The sequence below is a fragment of the Haematobia irritans genome, chromosome 4 (genome assembly GCF_050003625.1).
Source record: "Haematobia irritans isolate KBUSLIRL chromosome 4, ASM5000362v1, whole genome shotgun sequence".
Lineage (NCBI taxonomy): Eukaryota > Metazoa > Arthropoda > Insecta > Diptera > Muscidae > Haematobia > Haematobia irritans.
Genome location: NC_134400.1, coordinates 154,277,864 through 154,300,445, shown reverse-complemented (window position 1 = coordinate 154,300,445; position 22,582 = coordinate 154,277,864). Strand labels below are relative to the sequence as shown.

Genomic DNA, 22,582 nt, shown 5'->3' with positions numbered 1-22,582 from the left:
GCCCATAATCATATGGACAAAAAAAAAAACAGACTACACATAGCGGAAAGTTCATCGTTAAATTGTAAAGAATATACTGAAAGAAAAATTTTCAAGAAGCAAATAATTTAATATCTTGTGTATCCTATACTACAATATAATATCAATATCCCAGCAAAATATTTTGGAAGTTGTTCCAAAGGCACAACTCTAAAAGCAATTCCAAAAATGTCCTCTCAAAGAAGTTTTTTATTTTAACAACACAGGAAGTTCTTTTCATTAAAGTTTTTATACCCTTCACCACTACTGTGGTGCAGGGTATAATAAGTTTGTGCATTTGTATGTAACGCCAAGAAATAATTGTCATAGACCCATCTTTTAGTATACCGATCGGCTTAGAATTAAATTCTGAGTCGATTTAGCGATGTCCGTCTGTCTGTCTGTCTCTCCGTCTGTCTGTATATGTAATTTTGTGCACAAAGTACAGGTCGCAGTTTAAGTCCGATCGTCCTCAAATTTGACATAACGTCTTTCTTCGGGTAGAAGACAATCGCTATTGATTGTGGAAAAAATCGGTTCAGATTTAGATATAGCTGCCATATATAGTTATCACCGATTTGATCATAATTCACGTATTTATGAACCGACGTTCTTCAAATTTTGTACATCTGAATGTTTTATCAGTCCCGTTAAAACTGCCAAATATCAGCTAAATCGGTTCAGATTTATATATAGCGCTCATATATATATCTTTCGTCCGATTTGGACTTATATGGCCCCAAAAGCGAGAGTTTTGCCCTGATTTGCTTCAAATTTTGCACAACGAGTACGTTTAATAGTATCGTTAATTGTGCCAAATTTAGTTGAAATCGGTTCAGATTTAGATATAGCTCCCCTATATATCTTTCGTCCGATTTTGACTTATATGGCTTCAAAAGCCAGAGTTTTGCCCTGATTTGATTAAAATTTTGTACAATGAGTACGTTTAATAGTATCGTTAATTGTGCCAAATTTAGTTGAAATCGGTTCAGATTTAGATATAGCTCCCATATATATCTTTCGACCGATTTGGACTTATATGGCCCCAAAAGCCAGAGTTTTGCCCTGATTTGCTTCAAATTTTGAACAACAAGTACGTTTAATAGTACTGTTAAGTGTGCTTAATTTGGTTAAAATCGGTTCCGATTTAGATATAGCTCCCATATATATCTTTCGTCCGATTTGGATTTATATGGCCTCAAAAGCCAGAGTTTTGCCATGAGTTGCTTGGAATTTTGCACAGGGAGTACGTTTTATAGTATCGTTAATTGTGCAAAATTTAGTTGAAGTCGGTTCAGATTTAGATATAGCTCCCATATATATCATTCGCCCGATTTGGACTAATATGCCCACAGAGGCAAAAGTGCTACTCTGATTTACGTGAAATTTTGCAGAGGGAGTAGAATTGAACTTGAAACTTTGCACAGGCAGTAGAATTAAGGTTCTGCATATGCGTGTTTATTTTGGTTGAAATCGGTTCAGATTTTGATATAGCTCCCATATATATCTTTCGCCCGATTTTCCGTCATATGAGCACAGAGGTCAAAGTTGTTATACGATTTACGTGAAATTTTGCATAGGGAGTAGATTCAACATAGTAACTATGCATGTGAAATTTGATTGCAATCGGTTCAGATTTCGATATAGATTCCATATATATGTTTTTCCTATTTAGGCAAAACTGGCCGAAATACCTACATTTTCCTTATCAAATCGCCACTGCTAAGTCGAAAACTTATCAAAATGACTCAAATTTTCCTATTACTCTATTACACATCTATCGACCGATAAATCATAAATACACTTTTGCGAAGTTGCCTCAAAATTGGTTCATATTTAAATGTTTCCTATATTTTTTACTAACATTGTATTCCACCTCAGCGCATTAGCCGACTTAAATGTAAAATCTATAAGTATTGCAGAACTCTGTACAGATCTGCTCAGATATACAGAATATATGTGTATGGATTCATATAGCATCCAACACATTGGTCGGATTTGATATGGTATCGAAAATGTGGACTTACAAAGTGGTGAAGGGTATAATATAGTCGGCCCCGCCCGACTTTAGACTTTCCTTACTTGTTTATAACTCGCTTTTTCCATATTTTTAATGAGTAATTTTAACTTTTTGTCTCAAATAGGTTAAAACAGAGCAACATAAGAATTAACCCTTTCACTACCGATGTCCACCTGGGAGGACATGACTTTGAGCGTCGATTATAGATTATCTTTGTATGCTTTATTTAAACATTTTGTTGGAGTATGTTAAGGGGGTCCTTCTAATATTAACTTACCAGTTTTATATAGTCGAACATGTGTTTCGACTAGGAAAAAGTGAAATCCGCATTTTTTGTCATTTCTGATATTGCCCTTGAGCAATTAAGGTGACCTATTTATAGTATGCAATTGTTGATTTTTTCTGTATGAGAGGAACTGTTATTTAACTAAAAGGACATAAAAAATTGAAAATTGGGTGTACGGTATATACAGGGTAAGTCGATTAAGTCATGTCCTCTATAGTGGACATCGGTAGCCAAAGGTTGCAAAATGTATAAAACCGTTTGAATAGTATTATACTAAAAATGTTATATGCGAGTACAAAATTCGAAATTATTATAAAAAAGAGATTGCATGGGGCTCTGTAAATCTCATAGCAGCTGGAAAAATATTTTCACGACTTTGAGATTTGAAGGAACCCGACACAATTTTAGTAAAAATAATTCAAACACTGAAAAGACTAAATTTTCTAGCTAACCGGTTCGTAAAATAAAAAGATATTCATCCTATGTGTATCCTAAATACAAAATTCAAACCTTAAGGAGTTTTAATTAAGTCTTTAATACCCAATTTGCGTTTTTGAACTCGTAAACCAGAACTCGGATAAAAAAGTTATCAAAACTAAGCTTTCGATTATTCAGGAAACAAGCAATTCTATCGATGGTTACATATCAGATCGTGTATTATAGTCACGCTTAAAGGGATGGGGCTCAAGTAAATGCTGAATAACATAGCACAAAACATAAAATGTTTATTATAAATGAAAATTTGGGAAACATGGATACATTTTAGAAGTCAGGTTATGAAGTCAGCCTATTAGCTCCTATAGGTATTTTGAAAAATATTTCCAAAAATATTGTTTTTGACAGTGTTACTTATTTTCCAAACAATATCTACATACTATTATTTTCCAAAATACATGAAAAAAAAAACAAAATTTTTTTAACAGAATTGAAGGTCACATATTAAAATGTGTTTAAGTATATGTAGGTGAATTGCTCCTTTGACTACCAATGTCCACCTAGGAGGACATTTTGCTACATCCATGTTTACATAAATGTACTTCCAAAATTTGTTGTTTTGTACTCTATATCAATAGAATACACTAGTTCTAAAGAAAAAATAATTTTGCAATGGCTACTTTTAATTCGGTAGTGAAAGGGTTAATAAAATGGTTAAAATTATTAAAATTTTGTAAAAAAATGCTAAATCCAATCTAGAACAATTGCTAATTTTTGAAAATGTTTGAAGTCAAACGTTTAAGACAAGCATTAGAATTAGAGGTGTGCACGTGAGTAATATTTTACTCACGCACGAAAAGAAAATATGTACTCAAGCACACTCACGCACGAAACGTCGTGACTCAGGAAAAATACCGTGACTCACGAAAAATACCGTGACTCACGAAAAATATCGCGACTCACGTAAAATTTCGTGACCCACGAATAATTTTACCTTAGGGACGTGTTTGAAAACATGAGCATGATTAAAATCGAGAGCGTTATTAAACTCTCAACATCCCAAGTGTAACTAAAATTGTATATGAATTCATCGCGTAAGCGTTTTATGTCCGTGGGAGGGATTTTTTCATGAGCGTATTTTTTCGAAATTCGTTACTCACGCACACTCACGAGGAAATTATTTTCGTGACTCACGCTCACGCACGACTGTTGGTTTGTTAATCACGATCACGCACACTCACGATGGTGCCATCAGCGTGACTCACGCGTGAGTCACGAAATTTTTCGTGATTCACGACAATTTCGTGTCACGTGCACACCTCTAATTAAAATGTATTAAAAATCATAAAAAATGTATTAAAAAACAATAAACCAACAATAACAAAACAAAACAAGTATATACGGCCGTAAGTTCGGCCAGGCCGAATCTTATGTACCCTCCACCATGAATTGCGTAGAAACTTCTACGAAAGATTGTCATCCACAATCGAAATACTTGGGTTGTGGTATCTTAAAACTTCTAGGTGGTATATATTAGACAAAAAAGTTATGTGTAGTTAAGTCTACAAATAATTACGAATCGATATGGACTTTTTGCACGGTACGTAGAGAGCCAGAATTGAAATATGGGAGTCACTTATATGGGGGCTATATACAATTATGAACTTGATATGGACCAATTTTTGTGTGATTGGAAATCGATTTATCTGAGGGATATATATAACTATAGACCGATATGGACCTAGTTAGACATGGTTGTTAACGACCATATACTAGCACAATGTACCAAATTTCAACTCACTTGGATGAAATTTGCTCCTCCAAGAGGCTCCAAAACCAAATCTCGGGATCGGTTTATATGGGGCTATATATGATTATGGACTGATATGGACCACTTTTCGCATGGTTGTTAAATATCATATACGATCACCGCGTACCAAATTTCAAGCAGATCGGATGAATTTTGCTTCCCCAAAAGGCACCGGTCAAATCTAGGGATCGGTTTATATGGGAGCTATATATAATTATGGGCTGATAGGAACCAATTCCTGCATGGTTGTTGGATACCATATAATAACATCACGTACCAAATTTCAACAGAATGGGGAGAGTTTTGCTCTTCCAAGGGGCTCTGGAGGTCAAATCTGGGGATCAGTTTATATGGGGCCTATATATAATTATTGACCGATGTGGACCAATTTTGCATGGTTGTTAGAGACCCTATGCTAACACCATGTACCAAATTTCAGCCGGATCGGATGAAATTTGCTTCTCTTAGAGGCTCCGCAAGCCAAATCGGGGGATCGGTTTATATGGGGGCCATATATAATTATGGACCGATATGGACCAATTTTTGCATGGTTGTTAGAGACCATATAGTAACTTCATGTATCAAATTTCAGCCGGATCGGATGAAATTTGCTTCTCTTAGAGGCCTCGCAAGCCAAATTTGGGGGTCCGTTTATATGGGGGCTGTACGTAAAAGTGGACCGATATGGCCCATTTGCAATACCATCCGACCTACATCAATAACAACTACTTGTGCCAAGTTTCAAGTCGATAGCTTGTTTCGTTCGGAAGTTAGCGTGATTTCAACAGACGGACGGACGGACGGACATGCTCAGATCGACTCAGAATTTCACCACGACCCAGAATATAAAGGGTGATTCTTTTGAGGTTAGGATTTTCATGCATTAGTATTTGACAGATCACGTGGGATTTCAGACATGGTGTCAAAGAGAAAGATGCTCAGTATGCTTTGACATTTCATCATGAATAGACTTTGTTTAAATGTTAAAATGACAAAAGGAGATTATCCTTTGCTATGGAAATAAAATCCATTTGCCAATGGATTTACCATTAACGTAGAACCTGGCTCTGGACTTTTCAGGATCTGAAGAATTGGGGATTTAGAAAATAATTGGGATTGTCTCAAACCTTAAATTGATTAGGTATCTGGGGAATGAAAGGCGAGTGGAACTTTCATTTAACACTTACATTAACTCTTTATTTCAATGGTGGTGAGAGAACAATGTACGTCTGATCTGGTTGCGCTGCTGGTGTGAAGAGAGCTTAAAATTTTTCGTAATGACAGGAAATACAATTCTTCTTTAGCATGAGCACACACTGCTACTACCAAAAGAGACGTGACGAAAATTGCCAGATTGATAATAATTCATGATTCCTTACAGGCTAATTCATGTAAAACAATAATTACAATTTCATTTAACAGAGTGATTCAAAGTTCATTATTAATTCAGTTACATTATCTTTATGAATGAAATTACTTTCAACATCCTGCCCGGCTTGGCATACTATGCCAATGGTTCACAACGTCCTCTCTAATTGCTCTAACGCCTGTAGAGCCATTCTCAAAAATTGATGAGGGGTTACATTGGGAAGTCGACGTATATTTCGATTGTTCTCACGTTGCATTACAGGTGCTTGAGCTCGGATTTCGTTCGCCTCTAAATTTCTAGCTCTATACTGTTGTAGTTGAGGTCGCAATCTATGGCTCCCATTGTCTTGTCGGACAATTTGCTGTTGGTGGCTTTGGAGGCTAACCCTTTGAAGAATCGGTATATGTAGCAAAGTATGGTGTGTCTGTCCGCACCGCTGACAATTATCCAAGGAAGTGCAACGTTCCTTTGAGTGAGATCTGGCAAGGCAGTTAAAACAGTAGTTGTAACGACGTACTGCTCTCCTTCTATTCGCAATGTCCATGTTAAGGAATGTTCTGCAATGACGAAGAGAATGGAATTTTCGACAGACTCGACATTGATGAATGTTAGACCTTCTTGGTGCCCTGTGGATAGAATGGAATAGAATTACAATTGGTTGGAAATGATTTTAATTTATGGTGTAGTGAGATGAAATGAAGGTGAATGGTTAATTCATATTAAAAGATGGGAGTGGGGATCAGTTTGGGATGTGATTAGTTTATTTGGGTTTGTGGCATGTGATTTGTTTAGATGTGAGAGAGCGTGATTAAACTGGAAGAACGCAAAGTTTTACAATCGGTCGAGTGATCATGCCCATTTGGGTCATGATGGACGCAACCCGAACTAAATCATCCGATCCTTTGAATACTTGTTTCACACGTCCTAGTCTCCACTCACATGGAGGCAGTAACTCATCCTTAACGGCAACTAACTGGCCGACTTCCACGTCTCCTTTTGGTCTTTGCCATTTGTACCTCCTTTGCAAGTCCCTAAGGTATTCATTCTTCCATCTCTGGGCGAATTGATGTTGCAATATTTTTAACTTACTCCATCGGTCAGAAAGTTGGAGCTCATCGTTATATGGTTCGGGGTAGGCAGCCAAGGGAGTGCCTCGGATGAAGTGACCTGGAGTCAAGGCAAGCAACTCATTGGGATCGTCAGTCATGGGAGTTAAGGGTCGTGAGTTTAAAACAGCTTCGATGCGTGTTAATAAAGTAGCGAACTCCTCGTAAGTATATTTATAGTTTTTTGCGACTTTTCTAAAATGTGATTTAAAGGATTTTACTCCTGCCTCCCATAGCCCTCCCATGTGTGGTGCATTTGGGGGAATAAATGACCATTCGAATCCGTGGGACACATATTTTTCTGTAACATCTTTGGACGAAGTGTTTACGAATTCCGCAAATTCGTTCCTTAACACCCTATCGGCACCTACAAAATTCGTTCCGTTATCGGAATATATTTTCCTTGGTAATCCTCTTCGGCTTATGAATCTGGTAAATGCAGCTAAAAATGAACTGGAAGAAAGATCGCTGCAGGCTTCCAAATGAAGGGCCTTCGTGCAGAAGCAAACAAATATACAAGCATAACTTTTCTGATACGGGGCTTGTCGAAGAATCGATGTCTTAACTTGAAATGGCCCGGCAAAATCCAATCCAGTAAAAGTAAACGGGGGAGAAAAATTGCTCCTTTCTGAGGGGAGCGCTGCCATGAGTTGTGTCTGAATTCTTTGTTTGTATAGTACACAAGTTTTACAGCTCCTTATGAATTTTTTGATAGAGGACCTCAATCTTGAAACGTAAAATTCCTGTCGAATTGTTCTCAACATCAGATTGTTCTCAGCATGCATGAGCAAATCATGAGTAAATTTAATAAAGAGTTGGCAAAAGGGGGATTTCACTGGAAGTACAATAGGAAACTTTTCACGAAATGATAAATTTGAGTTTGCTAATCTACCGTTGACTCGGATCATTTTTGATTCGTCAATAAATGGGTTTAAGGGATATAAGGAGCTCTTCCGTGATATAGTGTTTGACGTATTTAGAGCCACATATTCTCGGGAATAATAACGCTGTTGCGTTAATGAAATGAGCTTGTTTCGAATACGTTGAAACTCAGAGTGGCTAATCGTCGTCGAATCATATGTATAAGTGGACCGGAATTTGGTTGAGGTTCTCTCATAAAATCTGAAAACGTACGCTATTATGCGTATGGCCTTGTCCCACCTAGAGAATCTGTCCAAAATATCATTGTCGTCGCTTATTAGGTGGAAAACCTCAATCCTTTTTGCCTCTGGGGGGTCATTGTGAATATCCATAGAACTTGGCCATTCTTGTGGAGGTTTTGAGAGCCATGCTGGACCCTTCCACCACAGAGTGTAATTATTCAAGTCTTTCGGGCAACATCCTCTGGATCCAATATCTGCTGGATTCTCTGCCGAGCGTATATGACGCCAAGTGCCATTTCCTACATTTCGAATGATCTCCGCAGTCCTGTTTGCTACATATGTCTTCCATGTAGAGGGGGGTTTTGCCAACCATGCAAGAACTATTGAAGAGTCGCACCAAAAATAGGATTCATAATTATTTATCATAAGCGAAGAAGTGACCTGTTTGACTAATCTTGAAAGGAGTACAGCTCCACAAAGTTCTAGCCTAGGTAGGCTTACCGGGCTAATTGGTGCGATTCTGCCTTTAGAAGCTAATAAATGGGTATTTATAGATGTATCAGATTGCACCCTAAGATAGATTGAAGCGCAAAAGGCCTTCTCTGATGCATCACAGAAACCATGTACTTGTGTGCTGACAACAGGGGTAAAGCTAACCCATCGAGGAATTTGTATTTTTGAAATTTCGACAAGATCTTTCACGAAATTGTTCCACTTTTGTAACGTCTGTGGTTTGACAGGTTCATCCCAGTTGATTCCGTCGAGCCAGAGTTCTTGAAGTATCAGTTTCGCTTGTATTATTATTGGGGAGATCCAGCCAGCTGGATCAAATAATTTAGATATAATAGATAACATCTGGCGTTTCGTTATAGAGCAAACGGGTTCAATGGGATCAATCTTGTATGTAAAGTTATCGGCGAGGGCATTCCATTGCACCCCTAAAGTTTTTGTGTCGCTAGTGTCATAGAACTTGAGTAACTCGGAGTCGAGAAGAAAGCCGTTTGGGATTGAGTTTAGTATATCGGCGCAGTTGGATGATATTTTCCTTAAAGGGAAACCAGCCGAATTCAAAAGATCTATCAATTGCAAAAGTGTATCTAAAGCAGACTGCTTATCATGTCCGCCGGATAGAATATCATCCACATATATCTCCTTTTGTAGGATCCGTGCAGCCTGAGGGTATACCTTTTGAGAGTCACGTGCTAACTGTAAAAGGGTACGTATCGCGAGGAAAGGGGCGCAATTTACGCCAAACGTAACCGTTTTCAACTCGTAATCCATAATTGGGCTCTCAGGGTTCGGTCGGAAAACAATACGCTGAAAGGGGCTATCCTCATCATGAACAAGTATTTGGCGATACATTTTCTCTATATCACCACCAAATACATATTTATAAAAACGCCAATTGAGTATGACCGTCATTAAGGGAAGTTGCAATGTAGGGCCTACGAAGAGAACATCGTTAAGAGAGTTCCCAGTGTCTGTGCGCTTAGAAGCATTGAAAACAACTCTCGTCTTGGTGCTGCGACTCTTTGGTTTTATGACAGCGTGATGAGGTAAGTAAAACGATAGGTGGGAGTTCGAGGACACCACTTCACTACTAGACGTAGCCTCCATATGTCCAAGTTCTAAATATTCACTCAATACCTTTTGATATGCATGTCCAATAATGGGTTTTTTAACCAAGATCTTTTCCATTCGAGCATATTGCGATAAGGCCTGAGAACGGGATGGACCCAAAGAGAGTTTATGGGGAAACTCGGGTCTGAACGGCAATCTGACAATATATCTACCGTCCGCATTTCGAGTGGTTGTCGTTTCGTACAACGACTCACAGAACCCATCCTCCTTTGAAACGGGGCGTTCGATGGGTATGCTATCATGTTCCCAAAATAATCTTAATTGGCGTGCGATTGGATCCTCTACCATTTCGGTTGTCTCTATGGTAAAGGAGGTGACTGAGGACGAAATTGGTCCGCTCAGAACCCATCCGAATTTGGTAGCTTGTGCTATTAAAGAGTCACATACCCTTCTTAAGCCAGTCTCAAATATCTTAGGCAAAATGTCACTACCAATTAGAACATCAACATGACCCGGCGACAAGAAATCTGGATCGGCTAGTTCCAGATCGTCGAGGTCATCTAATGAACACTGAGAATGTGAAATAAAAAAATTCGGCAACAATCTTGTAATCTTTGGGACTACAATGGCTGCAGTAGAAATATATTCGTTGTGTTTCTCAGAATATAAAGTGACTGAACACAGTGCATTTGAGTTCGTGACTACTCCACCACCCATACCACGGATTTGAAACTGCTTTGGTTCCGTCAAGAGTCCTAGTCTTTGCTGCAAGCCCTTGGAAATGAATGTCCTTTCCGAGCCCTGATCTAAAAAGGCGCGGACCTTAAAAGTATCCATGTTGTGAATCAAAGATATAATTGCGGTGGGTAACAATACGTTCTCCGATCTCCCTGTTTCATTGAATACATAATGGGAACTTGTGGAGTTAGTTCGTTCTGCATCTCTACCCGTTACACAAGCATGTTCAGAGTGAATACTTGGGACGCTTGACGTATTCGAATCATTATTAGGGGAACCATTCGACTGGTTCAAACGAGGGTGAGGAAAATGTAGCAGACTGTTGTGATTTCTCTTACAGTGTAGACAATAAAACTTGCTTTTGCAGTCCTTACGAATATGAGAATACGAAAGGCAATTCAAGCACATATTGTTCCTTGTAACATATTCATTTCTCGCGAAGGGATCCATTTCTAAAAAGGTAGGACAGTTCTTCAAAGCATGATTGTTTTTGCAAAGTTTACAATGTATCTGGGCGGCACCTTCCGTACTGAAAGCATTTACCTCAGAATCGAATTTTCGGTTCGCCTTGACTCGCACCCCTTGAATGCAATTGAGTCTTTCAACTACTTCATATCTGTTGGATAAAAAGTTGTCCATGTCCCTCCACTTGGGGAGGTCCCTATGGGATTTAAGTGACTGCTCCCACAAGGATAAGGTCTCGTTAGGGAGCTTGGTGGAGCACAAATAAACAACAATGGGGTCCCAATCCGAGATTGAAATACCTTGGGACGTGAGGGCTGATAGACAATTATTAATAGTGGATTGAATTTCTTGTAAGGACTCACTACTTTCAGACTGAATCACTTTCAAGTTAAGCAGGACCTTTAGTTGATTATCAACTAAAATTCTCTTATTTTCATAACGCGATCTCAACGCTTCCCACGCTAGAGCAAAATTTTCCCCACACAACTTATATTTTTTCACGATAACCGCCGCTTGACCCTGCACCTTTAAACGCAGGTGATACAATTTCTGAACCGCTGAAAGCCTTGGGTGTTCACCATAAACCGCCGTGAACATGTCCCTAAAACTAGGCCACTCCTCATAGCTTCCGCGGAAAATCTCCGTGTCACATGGGGGGACCTTTATACATGAGAATTCGTTTTCAGGGACAGAATTACCCACATGTAAGGAACTTTGAGGAATTTCCTCAGCGAGCGTTTTTCGTTTCTCATAAATGTCCGATTTGAACTTATGGTAATCCCTTGTACAGACCATAAACTTCGACTTCGCCGCTTCTATATCTAGCTTCGTTATGGATTCTGTCTTGAGGCAAAGAGCTTTGTACGATCTTTGCACATGAAGCCAACGGTCATTTAGATCCTGTAGAGTGACCTCGAGAAGCGAATGCGTCATCTCGTCTTGGGAAGCCAAATTGAATTCGGCACAAAATGTAACTAAATCATCGGAGTCAAAAATGAATTCCTCCATGTCGTGAAACCGTGTAGGTGATGGAAAATTAAAATACTCTGAGATCTTATTCAATATACAATTCAGGAAAATCAAAGTCTACGAAAAAGACCTGCCTATATCGAGAATCAATGTATGTCTTTAGTAACTTATAATTTGTGATCTTGTAACTGATGAAGTGATGATGAATATGATGAAGTGATGATGATTGAGCACAGAAGAAATAAATAAAAACTTACTTTTTCCGATGTCGACCTCCTTAGTGGTTTCTTGTCTATCTTGGTGTAGATACTTCAGTCAGGAGGACTTTCTGCAGCTTTTTTTGTTTTTAAGGATTATCACAAAATTCCACATCCAACTTCCACATCGAGCTTCTTGATTTAATCCAACAAAGATTTGATGTAAAGGGAGCAATGATTCCCAGTAATTCCTCTTATGCAAACACGTTTTTATGTAGAATATTTAAAAAATTTGCATACAACCAAATGCGTTCACGTGTTTAATAGATAACCTCACTGCGGCAGGTTCAAGGTTCACAATTTATAGCGCACTTTTTATACCTTTACTTTAATTATCAATATTAAGCTGCTCGAAAGAATTCAGAAATAGTTTCACTAATTTTAATGTTGTCTTTCCAAGTTGTGTCATGAAATAATAAATAAATGTATTTTTAGGGTTTTGTGCAGCAAATTTTCCGGGTTGCTTATTTGCGTACTGAGAGTACAACTACAAAGTTGCCAGAAATTTAATTTTAAAAATAAATCTTAATTCCTCCGTAACGACGGCGTTTGTGACAAATTAATAAATGGTTTAATGGAATGTAATTTGGATCAAGGATCAGTAGAGGCTTCGAAGGACCATGTTTAAATGTTAAAATGACAAAAGGAGATTATCCTTTGCTATGGAAATAAAATCCATTTGCCAATGGATTTACCATTAACGTAGAACCTGGCTCTGGACTTTTCAGGATCTGAAGAATTGGGGATTTAGAAAATAATTGGGATTGTCTCAAACCTTAAATTGATTAGGTATCTGGGGAATGAAAGGCGAGTGGAACTTTCATTTAACACTTACATTAACTCTTTATTTCAATGGTGGTGAGAGAACAATGTACGTCTGATCTGGTTGCGCTGCTGGTGTGAAGAGAGCTTAAAATTTTTCGTAATGACAGGAAATACAATTCTTCTTTAGCATGAGCACACACTGCTACTACCAAAAGAGACGTGACGAAAATTGCCAGATTGATAATAATTCATGATTCCTTACAGGCTAATTCATGTAAAACAATAATTACAATTTCATTTAACAGAGTGATTCAAAGTTCATTATTAATTCAGTTACATTATCTTTATGAATGAAATTACTTTCAACAGACTTACTAACGAGCAACGCTTGCAAATCATTGAATTTTATTACCAAAATCAGTGGCAGAAAATCCGCTTTTTTATCGACAAATTTTGTTCAGCGATGAGGCTCATTTCTGGTTGAATGGCTACGTAAATAAGCAAAATTGCCGCATTTTGAGTGAAGAGCAACCAGAAGCCGTTCAAGAACTGCCCATGCATCCCGAAAAATGCACTGTTTGGTGTGGTTTGTACGCTGGTGGAATCATTGGACCGTATTTTTTCAAAGATGCTGTTGGACGCAACGTTACGGTGAATGGCGATCGCTATCGTTCGATGCTAACAAACTTTTTGTTGCCAAAAATGGAAGAACTGAACTTGGTTGACATGTGGTTTCAACAAGATGGCGCTACATGCCACACAGCTCGCGATTCTATGGCCATTTTGAGGGAAAACTTCGGAGAACAATTCATCTCAAGAAATGGACCGGTAAGTTGGCCACCAAGATCATGCGTTTTGACGCCTTTAGACTATTTTTTGTGGGGCTACGTCAAGTCTAAAGTCTACAGAAATAAGCCAGCAACTATTCCAGCTTTGGAAGACAACATTTCCGAAGAAATTCGGGCTATTCCGGCCGAAATGCTCGAAAAAGTTGCCCAAAATTGGACTTTCCGAATGGACCACCTAAGACGCAGCCGCGGTCAACATTTAAATGAAATTATCTTCAAAAAGTAAATGTCATGGACCAATCTAACGTTTCAAATAAAGAACCGATGAGATTTTGCAAATTTTATGCGTTTTTTTTTTAAAAAAGTTATCAAGCTCTTAACAAATCACCCTTTATATACTTTATGGGGTCTTAGGGCAATATTTCGATGTGTTACAAACGGAATGACAAAGTTAATATACCCCCCATCCTATGGTGGAGGGTATAACAAATGAAGTTAGAGGAAGCACGCTCAAAACAAACCCAGCCAACTGCACTGAAATCGATGATTTGACTTTGGCAAAGGAAAAGAAAAATGCTTGCAAATTTGTTAGACAACGCCGACTACCAAAAACCTTTTTTCGGGAGGTTCAAGTGTAGTTCACTTTGGGTTGAGTGAATTACCTGAATTTATTCTGATAATTGGTTGATAGTTTTGCTGCAAGTAGGTGATGCTAATGAGGAATGTGGTAATTCCGAAACAGCTGTACATTCAAACGTCTTGCAGTCTATAGGGCTTTGTCCAAATAAATTTGACAGGCATACTTTTCCTCTGTTGGTTAAGCTACACTTATAATTTAGTCAATGCACGGTTTTGAGGTAAAATCAAAAACAACAATAAATCATAAAAAATTATATAAATTATTAAAAATTATATAAATTATATAAATTATTTCTTTATTCACATCCAAAACACTGAATTCGAATCACACCTTAAAAAGTGATGCAAATTTATTGCAACGGCTATTGAAATGGTGGACATCCGTCGTATGACAAAACCATGTTAAATTCATCGCTTCTGCGCCAATTTCGCACCACTTCAGGATCTAAAAAGAACATGTTCACTACTTTTTTGGCGACGCTTTTTTTGCTGGGATGTCTAATACGCATATAGAAGAAAAATGTGATCGATCGTTGGGCTCACGACTTTACGAGCAGTCGTTTGTATGCAATTAATTTTTAAATGATAATTATTAGATTAATTATTAGATGAGGGAGCCACCGTGGTGCAATGGTTAGCATGCCCGCCTTGCATACACAAGGTCGTGGCTTCGATTCCTGCTTCTACCGAACACCAAAAAGTTTTTCAGTGATGGATTATCCCACCTCAGTAATGGTGGTGACATTTCTGAGGATTTCAAAGCTTCTCTAAATGGTTTAACTGCAATGTGGGACGCCGTTCGGACTCGGCTATAAAAAGGAGGTACCTTGTCATTGAACGTAACATGGAATCGGGCAGCACTCGGTGAGAAGAGAGGAGTTCAGCAATGTGGTATCACAATGGACTGAATAGTCTAAGTGACCTGATATATCGGGCTGCCACCTAACCTAACCTAACCTAACCTAGATGATATCATATCTAAATTCTGTTGATATTTATATGTCTCCATGCTAAAGGTCTATTTGGAAATTTGAAACCCTATACTCGATTTCGGACGGGACAGTTTTATTTTCTTTTATTTTATTTTTAAACCGTAATTTTGACCTTAAAACTAAATTCTGAGTCGATTTATTTATTATTTATTGGTGTATTTAAAATCCAGCTCGCAGTTTAAATCCGATCATTTTCAAATTTGGCATAGGGTTTTACTTCAGCTCAAAGACAATCGCTGTTGATTTTGAAACAAACATCGGTTCAGATTTATATATAGCTGGTGAGAATCGTAAAACTGACAGAGAATCAGACAAATCGGTTTAAATTTAGATAAAGATTCCTTATACAGTGAAACCTCTCAAACTTCGACACTTGGAAATCCGAACATCTCTCAAAAGTGGACAATTTTCGTGAGACGTTTAGTACACAAAAAAATGTGAACCCTATATACAACTAAAGCCAATTTAATTCTACTTTATTTCATGAAATCATTACGTTTTGAGAAAATTTTCTTAATTTCCATAATCTTTTGTGGACGTTAGTTAAATGCACTAAAAATTAAGGAAAAATTATCCACAAATAAAACATAAAGATTTATTAAATTCGTGTCTCCCACAAAATAGTTTCGAATTTCTTAAAATTTTTAAATTTTACCAATAAAGAAATTTTTCCAATTTTCAACTCCAATTTTTCCTTCAAACTGCGAAATTTTCTTAACAAATGACAAAAATTAACAAGTAAGGAAAGTCTAAAGTCGGGCGGGGCCGACTATATTATACCCTGCACCACTTTGTAGATCTAAATTTTCGATACCATATCACATCCGTCAAATGAGTTGGGGGCTATATATAAAGGTTTGTCTCAAATACATACATTTAAATATCACTCGATTTGGACAGAATTTGATAGACTTTTACAAAATCAATAGACTCAAAATTTAAGTTGTGTAATGCACTAGGGTGTAACACAATTTTAGTAAAAAAATATGGGAAACATTTAAATCTGAAGCAATTTTAAGGAAACTTCGCAAAAGTTTATTTATGATTTATCGTTCGATATATATGTATTAGAAGTTTAGGAAAATTAGAGTCATTTTTACAACTTTTCGACTAAGCAGTGGTGATTTAACAAGGAAAATGTTGGTATTTTGACCATTTTTGTCGAAATCAGAAAAACATATATATGGTAGCTATATCTAAATCTGAACCGATTTCAATCAAATTTTGCACACTTGACTATACTACTAATTGTACTCCTAGTGCAAAATTTCAACCAAATTCGGCCAAAAATCTGGCTTCTGGGGCCATATAAGTCCATATCGGGCGAAAGATATATATGGGAGCTATATCTAAATGTGAACCGATTTCAATCAAATTTTGTACACATGACTATACTACCAATTGTGCTCCTTGTGCAAAATTTCAAGCTCATCGGAATAAAACTCTGGCTTCTGGGTCCATATAAGTGCATATCGGGCGAAATATATATATATGGGAGCTATATCTAAATCTGAATCGATTTCAACCAAATTTAGCACGCATAGCTACAATGTTAAATCTACTCCCTGTGCAAAATTTCAACCAAATTGGGTAAAACTCTGGCTTTTAGGACCATATTAGTCCATATCGGGCGAAAGATATATATGGGAGCTATATCTAAATCTGAACCGATTTCAATCAAATTTTTCACACTTGACTATATTACTAATTGTACTCCTATTGCAAAATTTCAACCAAATTCGGCCAAAAATCTGGCTTCTGGGGCCATATAAGTCCATATCGGGCGAAAGATATAAATGGGAGCTATATCTAAATCTGAACCGATTTCAATCAAATTTTGCACAATTGACTATACGACTAAGTGTTATGTTTGTACAAAATTTCAAGCAAATCGGTATAAAACTCTGGCTGTTGGGTCCATATTAGTGCATATCGGGCGAAAGATATATATGGGAGCTATATCTAAATCTGATTCTGACCCAAATTAGGAACATGTGCCAAATTTGAAGGCGATGGACTTAAATTGCGACCTAGACTTTGATCACAAAAATGTGTTCACAGACTGACGGACGGACGGACAGACGGACATGGTTATATCGACTCAGGGACCCACCCTGAGCATTATTGCCAAAGACACCATGTGTCTATCTCGTCTCCTTCTGGGTGTTGCAAACATATGCACTAACTTATAATACCCTGTTCCACAGTGTGGCGCAGGGTATAATTACGTCAAATATTTACTTATTATTTGTGAAATCTTCGTGACATCTGTGTTGGTAATAGAGTTTAGTTAAAATTTAGCTACATTTTCTAAACAAAAATTTTCCTTCATGGTGGATTCACTGTTTTTTGTTGTTTAATCTCTCATAAGTTGACACCTCCTAAATGTGGACAACATTTTGGCAACCATGAGTGTCCTTCAGAGAGGTTTCACTGTATATATATATATATATATATATATATATATATATATATATATATATATATATATATATATATATATATATATATATATATATATATATATATATATATATATATATATATATATATATATATATATATATATATATATATATATATATATATATATATATATATATATATATATATATATATATATATATATATATATACATATATTACTCAATTTTGACAAATAAGGTCATCTTATTTTATTTAACCCCCGATCTTATTGCAATTTGGCACAACATAATATTTTAATTTTTTAAACCTGCAAATTATCAGTCCAATCGGTTCAGATATGGATATAGTTCCCATACATATCTTTCTCCCTATTAATACTTATATAACCACTGAGTCTAAAGCTGATTTATTTGAAACTTTCCACGGAGATTAGTATTTCTAGTCAAGTGTTTAAAATTTGGTACAAATCAGTCCAGATTTCCAAACAGCTCCACATATGTACGGGTGACTGATATATGATGCAAGAAAGTTAAGCGCTATAATTTATGTTTTTTTTTTTCAAGAACTGTCAGAAACATAATCAAATTTTAGAATCAGTTTAGATTTGTTGAAATGGGCTACTCTTGACATAAACAATGGCTTTCAAACGGCCGACAAAGCCATCGCGAGCTGAACGAAAGTGAACCTGCGATATTTTGGTTCATTCCCGGCGAAGCGCTGTTTTGCGATGATCGACTCTTTGGTATTTTTAAGTGCCAACCTTACACTTCAAAATTCCGCAAAAGTCCAACGGATTGTGATCTGGAGATATTCGGTGTACATCGGTGATTTTTGGCACTTTTTGGAACTTCAATGGCTTTAGACCAAGGTAAATTTTCAATATGTTGCACCCATTCCCTTTAGTATGTCTCTTCAAATACTCCTGCTCTTCTGTAGATTTTCCGGTAGCCTGCCACAACGGGGGGTTTCTAAGGAAACTACTGTATTTGATTCATGGTGGTGGATATTTAAGATTCAGAGCGATGGGTTTACGTCCGTATATAAAAGGTGATTTTTATGAGTTATATTTTCACAAAAACTACATATAAAAGTAAAAAAATCATGGTACGGTCCATATAATTTTATATTTGAAGATTATTTCATGCAAATTTTGAACGCGACTGTGACTCAAATGGTCAATCCACTTAGTCCAATTTTGGCATAATCTTTGCAACATTTCAACCGGAATCTCAGGAATACATGCAATAATATTGTCTTACAATGCGTCAATTGAAGTGGGCTTTTCTATTTACACATGAGATACAAAATAGCCCCACAAAAAGTAGTCTAAAGGCGCTAAATCGCACGATCTAGGAGGCCAATTCACCGCTCCCGAAACTGAAATAAAATGTTCACCGAATCCACCTCTTAATAACTCAATTGTTGGCATGTAGCACGGACTTGTTGGAACCACATATCATGCAAATCAAGCTCTTACATTTTAGACAAAAAACCAGTAAGGAAAGTCTAAAGTCGGGCGGGGCCGACTATATTATACCCTGCACCACATTGTAGATCTAAATTTTCGATACCATATCACATCCGTCAAATGTGTTGGGGGCTATATATAAAGGTTTGTCCCAAATACATAAATTTAAATATCACTCGATCTGGAAGAATTTGATAGACTTCTACAAAATCTATAGACTCAAAATTTAAGTCGGCTAATGCACTAGGGTGGAACACAATGTTAGTAAAAAAATATGGGAAACGTTTAAATCTGAAGCAATTTTAAGGAAACTTCGAAAAAGTTTATTTATGATTTATCACTCGATATATATGTATTAGAAGTTTAGGAAAATTAGAGTCATTTTTACAACTTTTCGACTAAGCAGTGGCGATTTTACAAGGAAAATGTTGGTATTTTGACCATTTTTGTCGAAATCAGAAAAACATATATATGGGAACTATATCTAAATCTGAACCGATTTCAACCAAATTTGGCACGCATAGCTACAATGCTAGTTCTACTCCTTGTGCAAAATTTCAACTAAATCGGAGTTAAAAATTGGCCTCTGTGGTCATATGAGTGTAAATCGGGCGAAAGCTTTATATGGGAGATATATCCAAATCTGAACCGATTTCAAGCAAATTTGGCACGCATAGTTACAACGCTAATTCTACTCCCTATGCAAAATTTCAACTAAATCGGAGCAAAAAATTGGCCTCTGTGGGCAAATGAGTGTAAATCGGGCGAAAGCTATATATGGGAGCTATATCTAAATCTGAACCGATTTTGCTGATATTTTGCAAGTTTTTCGAGACTCATAAAATATTCGGATGTACGGAATTTGAGGAAGATCGGTTGATATACACGCCACTTATGACCAGATCGGTGAAAAATATATATGGCAGCTATATCTAAATCTGAACCGATTTTTTCCAAAATCAATAGGGATCGTCTTTGAGCCGAAACAGGACCCTATACCAAATTTTAGGACAATCGGACTAAAACTGCGAGCTGTACTTTGCACACAAAAATACATCAACAGACAGACAGACAGACGGACAGACAGACGGACAGACAGACGGACAGACAGACAGACGGACATCGCTAAATCGACTCAGAATTTAATTCTAAGCCGATCCGTATACTAAAAGGTTGGTCTATGATTACTCCTTCTTGGCGTTACATACAAATGCACAAACTTATTATACCCTGTACCACAGTAGTGGTGAAGGGTATAAAAAGTTGGATGTAACGCCCACCATTCCCGGTTACGTTACGATTCGCGTCAACTTTCAAGAAGTACGGCCCACTAACGCCACCAAGCTTTGACTTTTGCTGGATGTATTGATAGATTTTACACTACTTCTGACTGATCTTCGCTTCTCGCTCTATAACGTGAACATTTTTTTTTTTTGTCATAAAGTTTTAAGAAAAACTGATATACATGAAATTTGACGTTAAAGGCTCAAAACTCCCTACTTCATCAACAAAAAAGTAAAGGAATAAGCACTGCTGTAGAAAATCCGTATTAATTTGAAAATTGAAAAAATGCAATTTTTGTTATGGCAATTTGCGAAGCACAATAAAATGAAGATTTCAAAATACAAATCCAGGAGACGAGTGTTCAAAATATCATCCGATATAGGTTAGGTTAGGTGGCACCCCGATGTATCAGGCTCACTTAGACTATTCAGTCCATTGTGATACCACATTGGTGAACTTCTCTCTTATCACTGAGTGCTGCCCGATTCCATATTAAGCTCAATGACGAGGGACCTCCTTTTTATAGCCGAGTCCGAACGGCGTTCCACATTGTAGTGAAACCACTTAGAGAAGCTTTGAAACCCTCAGAAATATCGCCAGCATTACTGAGGTGGGATAATCCACCGCTGAAAAACTTTTTGATGTTCGGTCGAAGCAGGAATCGAACCCACGTCCTTGTGTATGCAAGGCGGGCATGCTAACCATTGCACTACGGTGGCTCCTCATCCCATATAAGTCTTTATCAGAATTAATTATGAATATAAAGAGTCATCGAATTTTTATCTTATGCAAATCATCTTCTAAATGCGCGATAAATGAAAATGGGAACTTAGTTCTAAACAGTCAAAAAATAAAATTGAGTGATGGATCAATATGAAAGCGTTGTTAGCCCGATATGATCCTATTCTATACGTATGAGGGGACATTACTTGGATCCGAATCTTCTGAGCCAAGCAGAGTGAATTGTAAATTAACGCTTGGGTCTCCAACTAACTTTAAACCTCATTTATTATATCTATATTATCTCACAAAAATCCCCAAATTTCTGAAAAATCCCCACCAAATCCCCAATTCAAAAATCATCCACGAAAAAATATCCCCAATTTTGGAAAAGACACCCAATACTAGCAACACTGGTTAAATCGGATTCACAAATGCATCTATGGATTTTTTGTGATCTCATTTTGCTTTTTTTTTCGTGAATTTTAATTATTAATTTAAATTACTTTATATTTCCACACCCACTGATATTTTTCCGATCTCTTTTTATACCCACCACCATAGAATGGTGACGGGGGTATAATAAGTTTGTCATTCCGTTTGTAACACATCGAAATATCGATTTCCGACTATATAAAGTATATATATTCTTGATCAGGGAGAAATTCTAAGACGATATAACGATGTCCGTCTGTCCGTCTGTCTGTCTGTCTGTTGTAATCACGCTACAGTCTTCAATAATGAAGCAATCGTGGTGAAATTTTGCACAAACTCGTCTTTTGTCTGCAGGCAGGTCAAGTTCGAAGATGGGCTATATCGGTCCAGGTTTTGATATAGTCCCCATATAAACCGACCTCCCGGCTTGGGGTCTTGGGCTTATAGAAATCGTAGTTTTTATCCAATTTGCCTGAAATGGGAAATCTAGAGGTATTGTAGAACTACAAATACGTGTGCCAAAAATTGTGAGTATCGATCCATATTTTGGTATAGCCCCCATATAGACCGATCTCCCGATTTTACTTCTTGGGCTTATATAAACTGCAGTTTTTATCCAATTTGCAATTTGAGTATCGGTCCATGTTTTGGTATAGTCCCCATATAGACCGATTTCCCGATTTTACTTCTTGGGCTTCTAGAATCCGAGGTTTTTATCCAATTTGCCTGAAATTGGAAATCTAGAGGTATTTTCGGGCCATAAAGAGGTGTGCCGAAAACGGTGAGTATCGGTCCATATTTTAGTATAGCCCCCATAAGAACGATTTCCAGATTTAACTCCTTGGGTTTCTAGAAACCGTAGTTTTTTTATCTGATTTGCCCGAAATTGTAAACATTCTGGTATTTT

General features: G+C 37.2%; 1 protein-coding gene and 1 long non-coding RNA gene across 6 annotated transcripts in view; one reads left to right on the top strand and one right to left on the bottom strand.

The window, feature by feature from the left end:
• The window catches only part of Fhos (Formin homology 2 domain containing), a 420,893-nt gene that overhangs the window by 31,985 nt on the left and 366,326 nt on the right, over positions 1-22,582 (top strand). The window lies entirely within an intron of this gene.
• On the bottom strand, positions 5,740-13,283 carry LOC142232699 (uncharacterized). 2 transcript variants are annotated; one of them, XR_012721174.1, is made up of 3 exons: positions 12,993-13,283; positions 12,158-12,888; positions 5,740-6,564 (listed from the first exon to the last, which is right to left on the bottom strand). It is a non-coding gene; the product is annotated as an uncharacterized LOC142232699 (long non-coding RNA). The 2 variants fall into 2 exon arrangements; XR_012721173.1 differs by having other exon boundaries at positions 12,158-13,283.